We start from the raw sequence: 22148 nt of genomic DNA on the forward strand, positions 1-22148 counted from the left end.
ATATTCATCCAATCAGAAATGAATGTTTACGTTATGCAAATGCTTGTTGGCCATGTTCGCCTAACTTATCCTTTTTAGTGGAGGAGTGTATAGGCTGATGTGAAGTTAGACTCTTAAACATCATGTCTATACATCATGTCACAAACCAAACAGTGTCTGTGCTACAATAAATACATACATAGTAATCAAATGTTGGTGCCAGGTCCATGTTTTACCTCAGGTTTTGAGTTTTTACAGTTGCACACCAGTAACCTTATCATCACTGCAGTCATAATGATAGTAGCTATGCACTGTGTGTTGGAGTATTATTCTTACACTCCTGTTATATCTATACTCTTGCTGTCACCACCGTGGTGTGTGTGAATGTTCAATTTTTTTATTCCTGCAATAGGTGATGACCGTCGATGGAGAGTATATCACTTCGTTCGGGTCTCAGGGCAGCGCTTTTGGTCAGCTGCAGTACCCGCAACATGTCACTACAGATACCTATGGCAATGTACTAGTCACAGATTATGGCAATGGACGTGTTATGGTAAGGGAGAGCTTGTTGTCGTGTTCTTCTTTCTAAATACCTACAGGCAGAGAGTAGTACCCAGTACATATACAACAGTGGAGCATGGTCAGTTTGTTGCTAGTCTGTGATTCATGGTCAGTACAATATTCAGACAACACTGATATGAACACAGAAAGTGATGTACACTGCATGCACAGAGTACGTTAGTAAAGCAAGAGTACATTACCTCTTACAGTTCAAAAAACAAGGGTACATTCTACTCTTCTACTACTTTCTTGTATAAAAGTGTGTCTCACATGTAAGCTTGCAATGAATACTAGTACTAGCATGATTTCCAAAATGGGACCTCTGGCACATATGCTTTAGGGTTTACCTAGTGTCCATGCATACTCAGACTGGGTGCAGTGCTGAATGTCTGGAGAACAGAGCAAGGAATACAGTGGACACACATCAATGCTACAACCAAATCATGGACGTGCTGTAGCTGCGTTCTTACTGTATGCTTGGCTTGCATATTGACATTTAGAGAAATGCCTAATCAATTTAAGTAGAATTTAAGTACTTGTATAGGAGTATGCCTTCGAAGCCCATCTCTACAGTGAAATCAGTCTAACACGACCACTCAAGGGACCTTCAAAATGTGGTATCTGTTACCAGGTGGTCGCCTTATCCAAGGTCAATTGACTTGAAATAGCATCAATTGGTCCAGGTTGCAGTGGTCTTCTAGGACAGGTGGTCGCCTTATCCGAGTGACCGCCTTGACAGGTTTTACTGTACTTGAAATATACGTGCCATGTTGTGGTGGATTCAGTTTACGCCGGGGTAAGAGGACGTTGTTTGAGGTAATGTTACTGAATCCCTGACCACAACTGTCTCCATGTTGCTGGTTTGACGGTTATTCACCTTTCAATGAATGAAAACATACTTCAGAAGTAGCAAAGTGGTTTACACACCTATTGCATATTCCTTATTATCTGTAGTATTGTCATGACATCAGTCTGAGTGATGAATATTGTTTTTCTGTACTGTGCCCACCATGTATTTGTGCCGGTGGATCACTGCGGTTTCACTTGTAACACGTATTTGATCTGATTTCTTGAACGTGGCAAATATTGCCACGTGAGTTTGGTTCTTCGCGGGTTTTTCAGTGATATTGGACGAGGAACGGTTTGGAATAATGGATTTTTGGGTTCTTCTTCTTCTTCCCAATCCGAATGGTAGTTCAACTCTTGTTCTCTTTGCCTGGTGATATATCGCGAGGAATAAAAAAAGACCCAAGTCATTTCGCGACATGTATATGGCGCACTTTAGACAGCAGTGATACATCCAAAGAGAAGCCGGTGTGGCTTGTACACAGATGATCAAATCAACAGTGGTTAATGGGAAAGATGACTCTATTTGGTGCCAAATGATTCAGATGGTTCAGATGGGGCTTTTTATTCCAGTGCGGCTTATACTCTAGTGTGGCTTACACTCCAATGTGGCTTATACTCCAGTGTGGCGTATACTCCAGTGTGGCTTATACTCCGGAAAATACGGCACTGTTACTGACATTTCCCAAGTACAGAGGATCAGAGTATTCAACTCATTAGGGAAAATCCCTAGTCTACTTTGTATTGATGCTGAGAAGAAGGACACAGTTCAGGCTTTTGAACATCTTGAAAGTTTTCACTAGTATACTCTCTTGTCTTATCATCGGGTGAAATACATGCAGAATAAAATGAACATTCATGTCCATGCAAGGGCATCGGAAGCAGTTTAACATTGCTGCGGCCAAAGTGTGGGGTCCTCCCCGTGAAATTGTTTTGAAAATTGTGCCTAAAAGGCCGTATTTTAATGCTACAGAATAATATGAGAAATACGAATATGCATGCTGATGATACACCGCATTGTCGATGTAAAACATGGTACCTGTACAAGAGTCGACAAGCCATCAACAAGGTTTCTACGGAACACTACTTGGCTAACCCCAAACGGGCCGAAGGCTCGCTTTGGGTAGTCATGCGACCTGGGTTGGAAAGGAGCATCTCCTATATTGGGGTAACCATCCATCTTCTTCGAGTCAGTAAACAATAAACTGCTGCCACTGGCACTGTACATGATTTACCACTTCCGTCCATGCTCTGGTACAAAGGTTCACACGGTAGAGCGTACCGTACATTTTTTATGCACGCATGAGATACCACACACCTTTTTGAGGCCTGCAAAAAACGTAGAATAGATTTTTAGAATTTCGACTTGGAAAATTGAAATGACTGTATTAGGGGTTCCAGGATCTGGCCGACTGGGTTCGAGGACTTTCTCCACGCGCTACACACAAAAGTTTGGTCGCGCGATGACGGCTCATTCTAGGCCAGTGCGCTGGGATATCCTTAGTTCTGGAGGATTTTTGAAGTCACCAGTGGCTTCCTGAGGTTTTCAGCTGTCCAATGTGGGGGTTTTGAGCGCCGTGCGGCGAAATTAGGCCATTGCGATCAGTTAAAGAAGAAATTGAAGGCGATTTTCAAGTCTAAAATGGCATTTTAGGGGATTCTTAAACCGATTTTCAGCTCCAGCACCCACAAACCTTTCGGAATCACCCATGCCGGTGTTTTTCTCAAGCAAGGTAGAGCAGCGCAACAAAATTTGAAATTTTGAGTGCGCCGAGTAGGACTAAAAGCACCTCCGACATGGCGATTTTTTCAAGTGCGAGGAAGAAGAGTAGATCTACACTAGAAACTAGGTGTTACCCCCAGCGCAGTCAGCTGATCGCGAGTATCAAGCAGCACGAAGACCAGGATTGCACTGTGCCTAGTGAGCACGACGTAGTACACGATTCTGTACTATCTCCTGTTTGCGAGGAACAAGGAGAACAGGCGGCGGCTTGGATTTACGACTCGTGCGCTGGCGGAGAACAGTGAGCTGCCGTCATTACCGATCGAACTGGTTGGTGTTGGAGCTGATGCAGTATCTCTCACCATGATCAGCCTGATCCCAGCTCCCATTGACAGCGTCTTCTGGATTTGGTTCGCAACTTGCAAGCTCTGCAGAAAACGGCATCGGCAACATCAACATTGGCGTGTTTGTGACTTGCCGTCCTTGTCGGCAATGGCCAAAGCCGTGCTGGTGACTTGACGTTCTTGTCGGCCAAAGCCGTGTGAAGAAGAGGGGTAGGTTCGCCGAATCGAAGCGTGCATATGTCATCCGCTCAAGGCAAGGATAAGAGGCCGGCTGTAAACTTTGACAAAATTTCATCTGATTCGTGTGAAAATGTATGTAGCTAGGTGGTGGCTATGCAGTAGTTTGACCATGTTTTGAGCCGATTTCCCATTTGATCGCCAGAGAAAAATACACCCATTTCGCTGTAGAAAAATGGCTATAACTTTCGAATGCCTGGACCGATTTTGATAAAATTGGTACCAAAGGATTTCTCATTTCCTCGGTGACATTGTCCAAGAACAAGCTAGCTTGAATTATGAATTTGAAATTTTGACTGGAATCCCTAACTGTATTATTGTGTTACTTCTGCCCGTACAAGAGGCCGGTTCCCGTCTAAAAAAAATCGATAATTATTGGTGCGGCATTGGCCGCACCTGCCGTACCGGTTCCGACGCCCCTGCCATGTTCATTGTATGTCCACTCTAACCCATACCTTGCAGATTACTATCATCCATACATCAATTGCGCATCATTCATGCACTGGCCATGCATCATTCATGTATTACCCATACATCATTCATACATCATCCATACATCATCCATGTTACATTCATACATCATTCATGCATCAACCATCAATCATCCATGCATTACCAGGCATCAACCATCTATAATACGTGTTATTCCTGTACGCTCACCAGTGTTGTCCATGTTCTCTGCAGGTATATGCCACAGAAACTTACACACCACTGGCTGAGTTTGGAAAAGGAGAGCTGTACAAGCCGACAAGTGTCTGCGTGACAAGTGAGGGCTTAGTAGCTGTTTCCTCTTACCAGGATCACAAGATTTTCGTGTTTTGAAGGTTTCGGGTTAGACATGTGTCATCAGTCACCTGCTCACACTTTTGTATACATCATAACATATACATGTATGACCATAGCGTGACACCAACTGTTCTCGTATCCCATCCTACTCCTCTACCCCCCCCCCCCCCCCCACACACACACACACAAACACACACACAACTCCTTAGGCTACACATGCTTAAAACATCATTGATATTTTTCGATTGTCTTTTCTACTCTTCTCGTTAAGAATTTGGTTTTCCTCGACACACCCGCCGCCTTGCTTGGTGATGTGTTCTATCTTACGGCACTCTCACATGAACTGGACACATCTCACGTATTTTATTCCACAGTACTTCGATTTCTTTAATGGATTAGGTAGATGCCGCAACAGTTATTCCACACCAGTTATTCTTAGGTAGCTTCTGGTTCCCGGTGTTTATTCACCCGGTTATCTCAGAAAAGAATGTTTGCAATTGCTAGAATACTATTAAATTTTGTGTCCAGTGGTGGATATATTTTTGCTTTGGTTCTTACTTCTTGATTTCAATCCTTGGCTCTCCATCTGAGTTCATTATACATTAGATGTAGGCTGTAATAGTTCTGAATTCTTTTAACCCTAGAACAGCCAACGGTGTCATTTGACACCGCGCGAGTCAAACTTTTGGAATTACCGAAATATGGCTAATCAGAATAAGCTCAAATCTTGTGACTATTCCTAATTTTGCCTCCTATTTCGTCTGCCATAAACCTTTGATTTGTAATTGATGAGGTACCATGATGGCGAGTATGTATACCTAGAACGGCCAACCAGTGTCATTTGACACCTGCACTATAAAAAGCCATTATTGCAGCTAGATGGAAACAATATGAACACATTTCGAAGGTGTCAGTAGTAAGTGCGGGGCAGGTTCTGGCACACTTTTTGACCTTTGACCTTTGGTCCAAATAAGGCACACTGTGTCGGTCGTGCTGGGTCTGGCCCCGGGATCCCCCAGAGTTTGACCTTTGACCCCTGGCATGCCATAAATGTCATTCTTAAGGTTCTTTTCGCCATAGATGGCGAACGTGCACTTGTGCACGTTCGGTGCATTCGCACCGGGGAGTAGTAAAATACGTACTATCCCCTGATTTGCACATCGTAGATGTGCATTGCATGCAGTGAATGACATATTGCGCATGCGTGCATACGCACGCGGAGCGTGTGACCTTCAGTGGTCCTATGCGTGTGGAAAAGACGCAGTGCAACACAAGGTGTACTAGTACACGTGTCATTATACTACTCCCTGATTCGCACTTCGTAGATGTGCAGCAAACAAGCTCACGTTCCGTGCATTCGTTTTATTTGCACATCGTAGATGTGCACTGATTGACAAGTTGCCCATGCAGAGCATGCCTAATCGGCTTTTCGATCGGTTAAGAGAATGTTCAAATTCGGCCATATTATGAGCCCCAAGATCAGAACTCGGCTCAACGTAGTACTTGAAGTCACCGTTCCCATTACGTCATGTACATTTACACACACTCTGTTGAAGCACTGAAACATCGGTTTTCGGCGAATTCAACAAGCGAAATTTGAAAATTCGGCGAAAAGATGGGTGATTTCTTCAAAACCACTTTCTTCGGCGAATTTTTCGGCCGGCCGATTTGGGAAATGCCTACTATCCATGCAGGTGCATTAGATGCATATTTCTATTTTGATCGGGATACAGTAAGAATCAACCGGCTACGCCCGGAGTATCATGCATCAAAACAATTATTGAAGGGGTGTCACAGTGAAGCAGTGTTGCTACGCACCGCAAATCCCCTCTGCACTGCACCGAATCTATACTGGAGAATCCAGAGTGACCAGCAAAGAGTCACAACCCGCACGTATCCAGTCACACTAAGGCATATCCACCATTCCCCACATATTCACTGTAACAAAACACAATACTGTTTACTATAATGCACTTTTATTTAAATGGACTTGGATGAGTCTGTAGAAGAGAACACAATGCACGCACACGCATGCATGCGCGGGCACACACACACACACACACACACACACACACACACACACACACATCTAGGTTATAGTGCTATACACATATCTAGGGTTTAGGAAGCACGAGAATGTGTCGAAGCACCCACACATACCCCTTCATGCAGTGTACTTCAGTAGCCCAACACATTACGACTGCACAGGACCATCACAAAACACATTACGACTGCACTGTTACTACACTACACACACAGTTACTACACTACGCCTGTTACAAGTACTTACAAATAATTTTGAAACAAATGGCACATCCCGAAGACGGCAGGTCCAGACCTTCATACATCATCATCATCTGTAAAACCAAGCATGAGCGCACACAAACACTATTAGTGTCACGAATACGGAAGCAGGGTATTAAAGACAAGAGGATACGAAACAAGTAAGTATCGCTATAACGAGGGGGATAAGTATACATGTAGACAGAGCAGTGCTTACTTACAGGGTCCTAATACGCTCCACGGCGTCCCGGTAGTCGAACTGCAACAGCAGCCCGACCTGCCGGCCCTCCCAGTAACGGGTTAGATGGGCCGCACCCGCCAGGTGTGCGGCCACGGCTGGGCCTCCCACCAGCCTTTCTCCACTGTAAAAACGAAAGAAACCGCAGAAAGCACAGTGTCATAGAGCTCTTTTGTTGGGGGAGAGAGCTAGGAGCACTGCACACTTACCATTTGTCACAATATATGATGAGAAAGAGGCGGCGCTTGACGCACCGCCTCAGGTGCTGGAATAGGGGTATTACCCCTGACATTCGAACGCTACAGTGACAAGTGAAAGCCATTTGGACTGTAATGATACTGAAGTGAAGGTGTGAACCGCAAAGCAAGACCTTTACCTTCTTCCTGTCGAATTCGCTCCCCAGCTGCATACCGACATCATCCGCTAAAACCCAATCATACCAAGTAACGCAAAGGTCATCAGTTGACCTTTTGGACTTTTCAACTCTTATCCAAAACCACCAAGAGGAAAAAACCAGGATGAAGAAGACGTCAGATGTAGAAGCGTTTGTGGAGGAGTTGTTACATTATTCTCAGTAAATAGATATGGCTGATACATTCGGTGTAGACGTGGACGACCGGTCGTGGTCTCTCACCACGGGTCCTTTACTAATAGAAAGGCGGACGCCAATAAGAACTGTTGTGGAGGTGGCAGATCAAAACGCGCAGCAAGAAATTTGGCACGTCGATGGTAGACTCCATCGGGAGGACGGACCAGCTCTTGTTGATAGTAGGGGAGTGTCCGCCTGGTGCTATGAAGGTCGCCTTCATCGCGTTAATGAACGGGCTTGGATAGGACGGGGTAGCATCGAGTACTACCTCAACGGCGCCTAGAGCCGGCGGTCCTGCAGCCAGTTATTGTGACGCCACATGCTGTATTCTACGGTGGTATCACCAAGGAAGGCTCCACAGGGAGAATGCGCCAGCGGTTATATACAGGGAAGGTAACAATCGTGTACGGGAGTGGTACCGATACAACCTTCGGCATAGGGAAGATGGACCTGCTTTCATCTCTCAGGAGGAGGAGGGTGTCTATCAGTGGTACCTCAACGGGGTGTATTACGGTGACCACCATCAAGACCAGGCAATACACCCCATGGAGCTGCAGTACATCAATGTAGTGCCTACTAAGGTAGACTCGTCAGCAATAAGTCATGAGTCCAGTTGTGTGATTTGTCAGGATGCCCTGGATCGTCCTCTATCCAAGTTGGAGTGTGGTCATGAATTTCACTTCCACTGTATCAAGGAGTGGATCAGTTCTGCCCCCAGCCCTACTTGCCTAACCTGCCGCTACTCCATGACTGCTGAGGACTTGGTTGAGTTCTTGTAGTAATACATGACACAGCTGCATGTAGGCGACTACGAATGACCAGTCATGTGCTACAGACGGACACGGACACGCCACCCTAAGTAGCCATGAGCGTCTCTTTGGACAAGGGCAACAAAGCACCCCGTGGGCGGCCAAGGTTGACACTAGCCACAAGTCTGCTCGCTCAGTTGAATAAGCTGGGTGTGCCCATGAAGACCATGGAAGACCTTTCCAGGTGCCGGCAACAAGCAGAGGACAAGACAGACTGGAAGAAACTGTGCAGCTCGACACTCGAGGACAAATCAGTATCAGCAGCTACTACACCTTGCTGATGATGCTCACAAGACAGAAGTGGGAAAAACACTGAATTTCTTTATTTAGTGCTCAACTACGCGAAATGTGTTATTATTATTATACATGTTCAACTGTACTCAGTCTGGCTGACTGCCATTCTCTACCACACATTACCGGACACTGTTGTGGGTGTCGTCGTTATCGTCGTCGTTGTTGATGTTGTTGTTGTGGGTTGTTGTCGTCGTTATCGTCGTCGTTGTTGATTTTATTGGTGGCTGTTGTTGTCGGTTGTTGTCGGTTGTTGTCGTTGTTTGTTGTTGGTTGTTGTTGGTTATTGTTGGTTGTTGTTGGTTGTTGTTGGGTGTAATTGTTGGTTGTTGTTGGTTGTTGTCGGTTGTTGTCAGGTGTTGTTGGCTGTTGTTGGTTGTTGTTGTCGGTTGTTGTCGGTTGTTGGGTGTTGTTGTCGGTTGTTGGGTGTTCTTGTTGGTTGTTGTTGGTTGTTGTTGGTTGTTGTCGGTTGTTGGTTGTTGTTGGTTGTTGTTGTTGGCTGTTGTTGGTTGTTGTTGGATGTTGTTGTCGGTTGTTGTCGGTTGCTGGTTGTTGTTGTTGGTTGTAGTTGGTTGTTGTCGGTTGTTGTTGTTTGTTGTCGGTTGTTGTCGGTTGTTGTCGGTTGTTGTTGGTTATTGTTGGTTGTTGTTGGTTGTTGTTGTTGTGTGTTGTTGGGTGTTGTTGTTGGTTGTTGTCGGTTGTTGTCAGGTGTTGTCAGGTGTTGTTTGCTGTTGTTGGTTGTTGTTGCCGGTTGTTGTCGGTTGTTGGGTGTTGTTGTCGGTTGTTGGGTGTTGTTGTTGGTTGGTGTTGGTTGTTCTTGGTTCTTGTCGGTTGTTGTCCGTTGTTGTCGGTTGTTGTTGTTGGTTGTTGTTGGTTGTTGTTGGTTGTTGTTGGTTGTTGTTGGCTGTTGTTGGTTGTTGTTGGTTGTTGTTGTCGGTTGGTGTCGGTTGTTGGTTGGTTGTTGTTGTTGTTGGTTGTTGTTGGTTGTAGTTGGTTGTTATCGGTTGTTGTTGGTTGTTGGATGTTGTTGTCGGTTGTTGTCGGTTGTTGTCGGTTGTTGTTTGTTGATGTTGGTTGTTGTTGGCGATTGTTGGTTGCTGTTGGTTGTTGTTGGTTGTTGTCGGTTGTTGTCGGTTGTTGTCGGTTGTTGGCTGTTGTTGTTGTTGGTTGTTGATTGTTGTTGGTTGTTGTCGGTTGTTGTCGGTTGTTGTCGGTTGTTGGCTGTTGTTGTTGTTGGTTGTTGATTGTTGTTGGTTGTTGTGGGTTGTTGTCGGTTGTTGTCGGTTGTTGTGTTTTAATCGTTATTTTGTTCATTATCCAGGAGGATGTTGCTATGATACAGTACCATTTTTTCGCATATTTGAGACAAGTTTGTGTAACGTTAGTGTGACGTGGGGTATGCTGATTGGATGTGAGGTGGTGAGAGTATGCTGATTGGCCGATAACAATTAGTGGAAGGGATAAAGTAATGCGCTGCTTGTGCAGCTTAACCAAACACATGGTCTGTGGGAAACACCTTAGTAAAATAAATATAATAATAATAACATGAATTGCCACCGGCACCTGAGAGACTCGAGCCCCGCAACCTTGTTCAAATCGGACTTGGTAGCTTCGTACTGGAACTTAATCTTCTTCTTTTTGAGGTATGACCATACAAAACGCGCTTGGATTTTTTCATTTATTTTATTTTTTATTTTTTCATTTTTTTTTTCATTGCGACATTTTTAGCAGATGTCCACTCGTGAAACAAAGGTGAATCTGGAACGAATAAATGGTCCATGTCAAAGGCATGACGAGTCTTGAAGTCTTCACATTCATGATGGAACCTTGTCATGATTGACGCATTCCTTGATGGTGCGCACATGAAATCACCCTGCCCCATCTTTTCCAATTCCATTCTTTTCACATCCTGCAACACATACCCTACTAGTATCAGTGGGGGGTGCTAGAATCAGAAGAGGCAAGGCAGCACTCTTCCGTGGATGTATTACTCGACACAACACCACCCATACTTGTTTTCTAGAAGTTTTGACTATAATGATATATTGCAGTAGGAAGTAGTATATAGTCAAATAGGATAGGATAAGAATGAATGATCAGCTGTCTGATAAAGAATGCAGTTCATTAAAGACTTATTGGAAGCTCTCTACCAGCTGATCGTCTTGTTGGACGGCGACACTGCATAATGATATGAAGCTCTCAGTTAGCTGTTTCAGTTCCGTGGTAGAAAGTGTCATGTGCGCGTCCAGAGCAGGATGAAAACATCTGGGCTCCACGTGGATGCAGACGATTGGAGCAACAGTAAGACGTACCTTCAACGCCTGCTCGTCAATGTCGAGGGAGACTGCCCCGGGGTAGATGAAAACATCTTGTTCCACATCCAGTTCGAACGAGCTGGTCGGGACTAGCTTGCTTTCACCGTTGATGTACACCCGACACTGACCGTAGGACGAGCGTGATGGGTAGAAGTTGGTCTTGATCTTCTCCACACGTCCTCTTCGGAGAGTTTCACGGAGCGATGGACAAGTCTTGATCAAGTTCGTAATGATGAACTCAGTGGACTCATTCAGTTCGATGTAAACCTGTCCTTGAGCATCTTTACGAGCTGTTGCCGTACTACCACAGGCTGGTAGAGCTCCTGAAGGGAAGTACATCTTATAACCAGGCTTGTAGAAGGATCTACCTGATGACTTGTAGGACAGTTGCATGTCCTCCTGAAACCCATCCACCACAATCTCTTTGTGGAGCTTGGTAGGAGCAGGTGGCACATAGCGACGCTTAGCCGGTACTGCGTTCGAAGAGAGCACAACTTGAGGAGGGTCAGCAGGAAGAGCGGAATTCTTCCTCACCCGTCGCTCGTATAGGGAATCCATCTTCCAGGAAGCGAAGGCAGAACAACTCATCAGCACTGTATTCGATGAACGAATGACTCAACTACAGGACAACCATCTGTATTTATACAAGTCAGAGACGGGGGCGGATTGAAATGTTAAAAATATGTGTCAGCTAGATCAACCAATCACCATCAAGCCCGACACAAACATTTGCCCAATCAGCATTGAGCCCGCCAAAAAACATTTGACCAACCAGCATCAAACTCGCCAAAAACATTTTGTCCAGTCAGCGGCATGCCCACCAAATAATATCTCATCTTAAAGATTCCTTACATAATAAAGCCACTTTAGTGAACTGATACAGTATGCAAATAAGATCAAAGTCAAACGTGTGCAAGTTCTGAATCACGTGATCAAGTGAATAGGTTTCCCAACAATAGGCATCAATCAAAGATGTCATAAGAGATGTATCAGATGGAGATAAAATCAGCAAATTCGTACGCAACGTGGACAGTTGAGATGAAGACACCATCCTGGTCGACTCCATGAGATGCAGTACATATAGGAGTGGAAAATGCTGAGGAAGAGGTTCCATGATTCGACTGAACCTCAACCATGATACATTGCTACGAGGTGAGTAGGAACGCACTTTACGTAGTACATCCACATTCGTATCGTATACTATGCAGGATAATGCTATAGCATAGTTTATACTCTTGTACAAACAGGATTTTTTCATCGCAAGTATCTGCTCCCGAAGAGGGTGTACGCAAAGCTGATCGGATAAGAGTTGAGTTTTCGAAAGAAAATGCAAAGATGACGATCCACACCGCATAACCGCTCATGTACCGCGTAACGCTTCTTCATCAAACTACATCTCCTATGCACATCATCTTCAGGGAAGTAAATCACCGCCATGACAAGTCCACACGAAGAACACACGTATCTTCCTTCATGTAAAACATGATCAAGATGTTGACACTGTTTTTCCTCCCCGTATTGCTCTTTTTCTTCTTCTTCTTCTTCTTCTTTTGGCTCCGATCCATTGGACTGCGAGGACTGGCCCCTGGCCAGATCCCTTCTACATTCCGCAGTATCCACCTTCAACTTCTACATTCCGCTGTACAACCATTGGGGTAGATGACCTCATACCCTCGCCAACACGTCGACGTGTTGGCGAGGGTATGAGGTCATCTACCCCAATGGTTGTACAGCGGAATGTAGAAGTAGAAGATGGATACTGCGGAATGTAGAAGGGATCTGGCCAGGGGCCAGTCCTCGCAGTCCAATGGATCGGAGCCAAAAGAAGAAGAAGAAGAAGAAGAAAAAGAGCAATACGGGGAGGAAAAACAGTGTCAACATCTTGATCATGTTTTACATGAAGGAAGATACGTGTGTTCTTCGTGTGGACTTGTCATGGCGGTGATTTACTTCCCTGAAGATGATGTGCATAGGAGATGTAGTTTGATGAAGAAGCGTTACGCGGTACATGAGCGGTTATGCGGTGTGGATCGTCATCTTTTGCATTTTCTTTCGAAAACTCAACTCTTATCCGATCAGCTTTGCGTACACCCTCTTCGGGAGCAGATACTTGCGATGAAAAAATCCTGTTTGTACAAGAGTATAAACTATGCTATAGCATTATCCTGCATAGTATACGATACGAATGTGGATGTACTACGTAAACTGCGTTCCTACTTACCTCGTAGCAATGTATCATGGTTGAGGTTCAGTCGAATCATGGAACCTCTTCCTCAGCATTTTCCACTCCTATATGTACTGCATCTCATGGAGTCGACCAGGATGGTGTCTTCATCTCAACTGTCCACGTTGCGTACGAATTTGCTGATTTTATCTCCATCTGATACATCTCTTATGACATCTTTGATTGATGCCTATTGTTGGGAAACCTATTCACTTGATCACGTGATTCAGAACTTGCACACGTTTGACTTTGATCTTATTTGCATACTGTATCAGTTCACTAAAGTGGCTTTATTATGTAAGGAATCTTTAAGATGAGATATTATTTGGTGGGCATGCCGCTGACTGGACAAAATGTTTTTGGCGAGTTTGATGCTGGTTGGTCAAATGTTTTTTGGCGGGCTCAATGCTGATTGGGCAAATGTTTGTGTCGGGCTTGATGGTGATTGGTTGATCTAGCTGACACATATTTTTAACATTTCAATCCGCCCCCGTCTCAGACTTGTATAAATACAGATGGTTGTCCTGTAGTTGAGTCATTCGTTCATCGAATACAGTGCTGATGAGTTGTTCTGCCTTCGCTTCCTGGAAGATGGATTCCCTATACGAGCGACGGGTGAGGAAGAATTCCGCTCTTCCTGCTGACCCTCCTCAAGTTGTGCTCTCTTCGAACGCAGTACCGGCTAAGCGTCGCTATGTGCCACCTGCTCCTACCAAGCTCCACAAAGAGATTGTGGTGGATGGGTTTCAGGAGGACATGCAACTGTCCTACAAGTCATCAGGTAGATCCTTCTACAAGCCTGGTTATAAGATGTACTTCCCTTCAGGAGCTCTACCAGCCTGTGGTAGTACGGCAACAGCTCGCAAAGATGCTCAAGGACAGGTTTACATCGAACTGAATGAGTCCACTGAGTTCATCATTACGAACTTGATCAAGACTTGTCCATCGCTCCGTGACACTCTCCGAAGAGGACGTGTGGAGAAGATCAAGACCAACTTCTACCCATCACGCTCGTCCTACGGTCAGTGTCGGGTGTACATCAACGGTGAAAGCAAGCTAGTCCCGACCAGCTCGTTCGAACTGGATGTGGAACAAGATGTTTTCATCTACCCCGGGGCAGTCTCCCTCGACATTGACGAGCAGGCGTTGAAGGTACGTCTTACTGTTGCTCCAATCGTCTGCATCCACGTGGAGCCCAGATGTTTTCATCCTGCTCTGGACGCGCACATGACACTTTCTACCACGGAACTGAAACAGCTAACTGAGAGCTTCATATCATTATGCAGTGTCGCCGTCCAACAAGACGATCAGCTGGTAGAGAGCTTCCAATAAGTCTTTAATGAACTGCATTCTTTATCAGACAGCTGATCATTCATTCTTATCCTATCCTATTTGACTATATACTACTTCCTACTGCAATATATCATTATAGTCAAAACTTCTAGAAAACAAGTATGGGTGGTGTTGTGTCGAGTAATACATCCACGGAAGAGTGCTGCCTTGCCTCTTCTGATTCTAGCACCCCCCACTGATACTAGTAGGGTATGTGTTGCAGGATGTGAAAAGAATGGAATTGGAAAAGATGGGGCAGGGTGATTTCATGTGCGCACCATCAAGGAATGCGTCAATCATGACAAGGTTCCATCATGAATGTGAAGACTTCAAGACTCGTCATGCCTTTGACATGGACCATTTATTCGTTCCAGATTCACCTTTGTTTCACGAGTGGACATCTGCTAAAAATGTCGCAATGAAAAAAAAAATGAAAAAATAAAAAATAAAATAAATGAAAAAATCCAAGCGCGTTTTGTATGGTCATACCTCAAAAAGAAGAAGATTAAGTTCCAGTACGAAGCTACCAAGTCCGATTTGAACAAGGTTGCGGGGCTCGAGTCTCTCAGGTGCCGGTGGCAATTCATGTTATTATTATTATATTTATTTTACTAAGGTGTTTCCCACAGACCATGTGTTTGGTTAAGCTGCACAAGCAGCGCATTACTTTATCCCTTCCACTAATTGTTATCGGCCAATCAGCATACTCTCACCACCTCACATCCAATCAGCATACCCCACGTCACACTAACGTTACACAAACTTGTCTCAAATATGCGAAAAAATGGTACTGTATCATAGCAACATCCTCCTGGATAATGAACAAAATAACGATTAAAACACAACAACCGACAACAACCGACAACAACCCACAACAACCAACAACAATCAACAACCAACAACAACAACAGCCAACAACCGACAACAACCGACAACAACCGACAACAACCAACAACAATCAACAACCAACAACAACAACAGCCAACAACCGACAACAACCGACAACAACCGACAACAACCAACAACAACCAACAGCAACCAACAATCGCCAACAACAACCAACATCAACAAACAACAACCGACAACAACCGACAACAACCGACAACAACATCCAACAACCAACAACAACCGATAACAACCAACTACAACCAACAACAACCAACAACAACAACAACCAACCAACAACCGACACCAACCGACAACAACAACCAACAACAACCAACAACAGCCAACAACAACCAACAACAACCAACAACAACCAACAACAACCAACAACAACAACCGACAACAACGGACAACAACCGACAAGAACCAAGAACAACCAACACCAACCAACAACAACACCCAACAACCGACAACAACACCCAACAACCGACAACAACCGGCAACAACAACCAACAACAGCAAACAACACCTGACAACACCTGACAACAACCGACAACAACCAACAACAACACCCAACAACACACAACAACAACAACCAACAACAACCAACAATAACCAACAACAACCGACAACAACCGACAACAACCGACAACAAACAACAACAACCGACAACAACCAACTACAACCAACAACAACAACCAGCAACCGACAACAACCGACAACAACATCCAACAACAACCAACAACAGCCAACAACAACAACCAACAACAACCAACAACCGACAACAACCAACAACAACCAACAACAACCAACAAGAACACCCAACAACCGACAACAACACCCAACAACCGACAACAACCGACAACAACAACCAACAACAGCCAACAACACCTGACAACAACCGACAACAACCAACAACAACCAACAATTACACCCAACAACAACCAACAACAACCAACAATAACCAACAACAACCAACAACAAACAACGACAACAACCGACAACAACCGACAACAACAGCCACCAATAAAATCAACAACGACGACGATAACGACGACAACAACCCACAACAACAACATCAACAACGACGACGATAACGACGACACCCACAACAGTGTCCGGTAATGTGTGGTAGAGAATGGCAGTCAGCCAGACTGAGTACAGTTGAACATGTATAATAATAATAACACATTTCGCGTAGTTGAGCACTAAATAAAGAAATTCAGTGTTTTTCCCACTTCTGTCTTGTGAGCATCATCAGCAAGGTGTAGTAGCTGCTGATACTGATTTGTCCTCGAGTGTCGAGCTGCACAGTTTCTTCCAGTCTGTCTTGTCCTCTGCTTGTTGCCGGCACCTGGAAAGGTCTTCCATGGTCTTCATGGGCACACCCAGCTTATTCAACTGAGCGAGCAGACTTGTGGCTAGTGTCAACCTTGGCCGCCCACGGGGTGCTTTGTTGCCCTTGTCCAAAGAGACGCTCATGGCTACTTAGGGTGGCGTGTCCGTGTCCGTCTGTAGCACATGACTGGTCATTCGTAGTCGCCTACATGCAGCTGTGTCATGTATTACTACAAGAACTCAACCAAGTCCTCAGCAGTCATGGAGTAGCGGCAGGTTAGGCAAGTAGGGCTGGGGGCAGAACTGATCCACTCCTTGATACAGTGGAAGTGAAATTCATGACCACACTCCAACTTGGATAGAGGACGATCCAGGGCATCCTGACAAATCACACAACTGGACTCATGACTTATTGCTGACGAGTCTACCTTAGTAGGCACTACATTGATGTACTGCAGCTCCATGGGGTGTATTGCCTGGTCTTGATGGTGGTCACCGTAATACACCCCGTTGAGGTACCACTGATAGACACCCTCCTCCTCCTGAGAGATGAAAGCAGGTCCATCTTCCCTATGCCGAAGGTTGTATCGGTACCACTCCCGTACACGATTGTTACCTTCCCTGTATATAACCGCTGGCGCATTCTCCCTGTGGAGCCTTCCTTGGTGATACCACCGTAGAATACAGCATGTGGCGTCACAATAACTGGCTGCAGGACCGCCGGCTCTAGGCGCCGTTGAGGTAGTACTCGATGCTACCCCGTCCTATCCAAGCCCGTTCATTAACGCGATGAAGGCGACCTTCATAGCACCAGGCGGACACTCCCCTACTATCAACAAGAGCTGGTCCGTCCTCCCGATGGAGTCTACCATCGACGTGCCAAATTTCTTGCTGCGCGTTTTGATCTGCCACCTCCACAACAGTTCTTATTGGCGTCCGCCTTTCTATTAGTAAAGGACCCGTGGTGAGAGACCACGACCGGTCGTCCACGTCTACACCGAATGTATCAGCCATATCTATTTACTGAGAATAATGTAACAACTCCTCCACAAACGCTTCTACATCTGACGTCTTCTTCATCCTGGTTTTTTCCTCTTGGTGGTTTTGGATAAGAGTTGAAAAGTCCAAAAGGTCAACTGATGACCTTTGCGTTACTTGGTATGATTGGGTTTTAGCGGATGATGTCGGTATGCAGCTGGGGAGCGAATTCGACAGGAAGAAGGTAAAGGTCTTGCTTTGCGGTTCACACCTTCACTTCAGTATCATTACAGTCCAAATGGCTTTCACTTGTCACTGTAGCGTTCGAATGTCAGGGGTAATACCCCTATTCCAGCACCTGAGGCGGTGCGTCAAGCGCCGCCTCTTTCTCATCATATATTGTGACAAATGGTAAGTGTGCAGTGCTCCTAGCTCTCTCCCCCAACAAAAGAGCTCTATGACACTGTGCTTTCTGCGGTTTCTTTCGTTTTTACAGTGGAGAAAGGCTGGTGGGAGGCCCAGCCGTGGCCGCACACCTGGCGGGTGCGGCCCATCTAACCCGTTACTGGGAGGGCCGGCAGGTCGGGCTGCTGTTGCAGTTCGACTACCGGGACGCCGTGGAGCGTATTAGGACCCTGTAAGTAAGCACTGCTCTGTCTACATGTATACTTATCCCCCTCGTTATAGCGATACTTACTTGTTTCGTATCCTCTTGTCTTTAATACCCTGCTTCCGTATTCGTGACACTAATAGTGTTTGTGTGCGCTCATGCTTGGTTTTACAGATGATGATGATGTATGAAGGTCTGGACCTGCCGTCTTCGGGATGTGCCATTTGTTTCAAAATTATTTGTAAGTACTTGTAACAGGCGTAGTGTAGTAACTGTGTGTGTAGTGTAGTAACAGTGCAGTCGTAATGTGTTTTGTGATGGTCCTGTGCAGTCGTAATGTGTTGGGCTACTGAAGTACACTGCATGAAGGGGTATGTGTGGGTGCTTCGACACATTCTCGTGCTTCCTAAACCCTAGATATGTGTATAGCACTATAACCTAGATGTGTGTGTGTGTGTGTGTGTGTGTGTGTGTGTGTGTGTGTGTGTGTGCCCGCGCATGCATGCGTGTGCGTGCATTGTGTTCTCTTCTACAGACTCATCCAAGTCCATTTAAATAAAAGTGCATTATAGTAAACAGTATTGTGTTTTGTTACAGTGAATATGTGGGGAATGGTGGATATGCCTTAGTGTGACTGGATACGTGCGGGTTGTGACTCTTTGCTGGTCACTCTGGATTCTCCAGTATAGATTCGGTGCAGTGCAGAGGGGATTTGCGGTGCGTAGCAACACTGCTTCACTGTGACACCCCTTCAATAATTGTTTTGATGCATGATACTCCGGGCGTAGCCGGTTGATTCTTACTGTATCCCGATCAAAATAGAAATATGCATCTAATGCACCTGCATGGATAGTAGGCATTTCCCAAATCGGCCGGCCGAAAAATTCGCCGAAGAAAGTGGTTTTGAAGAAATCACCCATCTTTTCGCCGAATTTTCAAATTTCGCTTGTTGAATTCGCCGAAAACCGATGTTTCAGTGCTTCAACAGAGTGTGTGTAAATGTACATGACCTAATGGGAACGGTGACTTCAAGTACTACGTTGAGCCGAGTTCTGATCTTGGGGCTCATAATATGGCCGAATTTGAACATTCTCTTAACCGATCGAAAAGCCGATTAGGCATGCTCTGCATGGGCAACTTGTCAATCAGTGCACATCTACGATGTGCAAATAAAACGAATGCACGGAACGTGAGCTTGTTTGCTGCACATCTACGAAGTGCGAATCAGGGAGTAGTATAATGACACGTGTACTAGTACACCTTGTGTTGCACTGCGTCTTTTCCACACGCATAGGACCACTGAAGGTCACACGCTCCGCGTGCGTATGCACGCATGCGCAATATGTCATTCACTGCATGCAATGCACATCTACGATGTGCAAATCAGGGGATAGTACGTATTTTACTACTCCCCGGTGCGAATGCACCGAACGTGCACAAGTGCACGTTCGCCATCTATGGCGAAAAGAACCTTAAGAATGACATTTATGGCATGCCAGGGGTCAAAGGTCAAACTCTGGGGGATCCCGAGGCCAGACCCAGCACGACCGACACAGTGTGCCTTATTTGGACCAAAGGTCAAAGGTCAAAAAGTGTGCCAGAACCTGCCCCGCACTTACTACTGGTGTCGGCCATATCGAGTTTCTCGTATGCCAACCAGACAAAAGAAAGGTGCATGGGCAGGAAAATCGCTGTATACAGGACAAAATATATGATCAACATACAACCGTCGGGCGAGAATTGCGAATTTGGGGCGGGTAACCATTAGTGCACAGATTACACAAACACTCTTCAGCTAATGGCCTTGATACAGATCATTCCCTTTCATTTTCCTGTAAATTGCCCCAGAGGAGCCATCGCGGTCTGACGGCCAAGGAAATACTAGAATAGATGTAGCCAATTACCATGCATGAATCTGATGACCATGAAAGCCAAATTTCCCACTTTATCTTCATTTTATGGCTGTTCAAGTGTAGTGACCATTGGCAGTGGTGGATCTGTTCTGTCATATGAGGGCGAATCGCGCGGTCACAACACCTGAGTACCTGTGGATTCAGAATGTATTGAGGTTTACGAGCTTCCAGAGAGCGGACGAGGATTGCGGGATAGTCCAGACAAGGAATTGTCAGAAACAGTTGCAGGAGTGGTGGAGACCCCGAAATGGATAGTGTTGAGGAAGAGGAATCGCAACTCTGTAACCTGGAGATGGTAAACGGCATTATCGCAAGGATGGTGCTGTGTAGATAATCCTTTCTAACTACTTGACGAGCAAATAAGGCTCTTGAACCAAACCTCTTCCTCCCCGCTTCAGGCTAAACGGGTAGGCAGCCGCTGGGATGCCTTCTCTCTCTCTCTCTTTAGTGGCGCCGGATGCTGCAGAAGGTGATTGCTAAGTAATAACTGATAACTTCATCATCAATGCACTACTGGTCAAGAAACTGTTGGAGAAGAAAGAGTTGCAGTATGAACCACTTTAGTAAATTGAAGTGAACCACCATCTAACTTCATTGCCACTATTCGCGGATTGCATTTTGTTTTTCAAGATTACATTGTAGGATGAAAAGACGGTAGACGTAGAAGGTAGAAATAGCAAGAATTATCAATGGTCCGCCTAGCGTAGACCACCTAGAGCCATATGTTTTACATGGTGAGAGTAGGAAGCCCCACATAGACAAATTCTAGCAAAAGACGAGATATGTCCTTGACCATTTCGCTCGAATGTGGTGGATCTACTCAACAAAGACTATTCCAGAAGATGTCCCCTTGCAAGGCGGTTACATAAAAGAATAGATGTGACAGGCATCAACGCCTTCACAATATCCCAGACCTTTGCTAGTTCATGCACATCCAGAAAACGCTCATTCCTGCACTGGTCAATAAGCTTGTAGATAGTCATGGCATCTGGTTTCTAAGTGCCGGCCAAGGAGAAGAGAAGGGTATACCTCTTTGAAAGAGTCTAAAATTCAGTCGTTACTCGCCTAATCTTGAAACCATGTCAGCTTGGTGAAACAATGATGTTCATAGTCATTCCATGTTTGTACTTGCTACTGTGTGTTATTCATCGTGACGGTCGAGTAATCCGATTATGCCAAAGCACATATTCCCAAAAAGCAGTTCTCCATGTGCCCAGTGACGTTGACACATTGCTTGTTAATGTAACTCTGTGATTATAAGACATTCCTATGCAAGTAATTGAAGTTTTGCCAGTAATTGAGTTCATCCTTCGCAATTGCCGTTACGCGTACATCGTATTTTAGTTGCGTATAGTCAACAATAGTGTCTGAGTGTCTCCTAATGTGTTGTGTACATCATAAATGCCGCTAGTGATAGCCAGCACTGAAAACAAAAAACTATAATAACCTATATCATAGGTCTTAGACATGGAAATGTATGCAGGTGTCAAATGACACCGTTTGGCCGTTCTAGGAGTACTGAAAGTGGTGGCCGTCCTAGGGTTAATTTTACTTATTGGATTGTTTTCTAGCAGATTAATCATATGATTAGGATATCTATGCAACAGTTAGTTTGAATTGTTCACATCGACATCACGTTTTCCTTGTACTGATTCTGTCTACTCACGTGGTTGGTGCACATGGTACATGGTGCTTGTGTGTGTGTGTATGTCTGTGCGTGCGCGCATGTGCGTGTGCGTGTGCACGCAGGCGTGGGTGCACGTGCATGCACGCCCGCGTGCGTGTATGTGTGTGTGCATGTGTGTGTATGTGTGTGTGTGTGCGTGTGTGTGTGTGTGTTTGTGTGTGGCTACAAAAACCCGCTTCA

At 45.3% G+C, this 22148-nt stretch overlaps 3 long non-coding RNA genes across 3 annotated transcripts; 2 read left to right on the top strand and 1 right to left on the bottom strand.

Moving 5' to 3' along the window:
- Nucleotides 1-425: 425 nt before the first annotated feature.
- Nucleotides 426-4660, top strand: LOC135818274 (uncharacterized). The gene is made up of 2 exons (XR_010553657.1): nucleotides 426-532; nucleotides 4375-4660. It is a non-coding gene; the product is annotated as an uncharacterized LOC135818274 (long non-coding RNA).
- A 1775-nt stretch (nucleotides 4661-6435) lies between these two features.
- LOC135818270 (uncharacterized) lies at nucleotides 6436-7405 on the bottom strand. Its single transcript, XR_010553653.1, has 4 exons — nucleotides 7207-7405; nucleotides 6981-7121; nucleotides 6767-6833; nucleotides 6436-6476 (listed from the first exon to the last, which is right to left on the bottom strand). It is a non-coding gene; the product is annotated as an uncharacterized LOC135818270 (long non-coding RNA).
- Nucleotides 7406-17987: 10582 nt separating this feature from the next.
- LOC135818269 (uncharacterized) lies at nucleotides 17988-18985 on the top strand. The gene is made up of 4 exons (XR_010553652.1): nucleotides 17988-18169; nucleotides 18255-18395; nucleotides 18543-18609; nucleotides 18904-18985. It is a non-coding gene; the product is annotated as an uncharacterized LOC135818269 (long non-coding RNA).
- Nucleotides 18986-22148: the final 3163 nt, after the last annotated feature.

The sequence above is a fragment of the Sycon ciliatum genome, chromosome 5, assembly GCF_964019385.1.
Source record: "Sycon ciliatum chromosome 5, ocSycCili1.1, whole genome shotgun sequence".
NCBI lineage: Eukaryota > Metazoa > Porifera > Calcarea > Leucosolenida > Sycettidae > Sycon > Sycon ciliatum.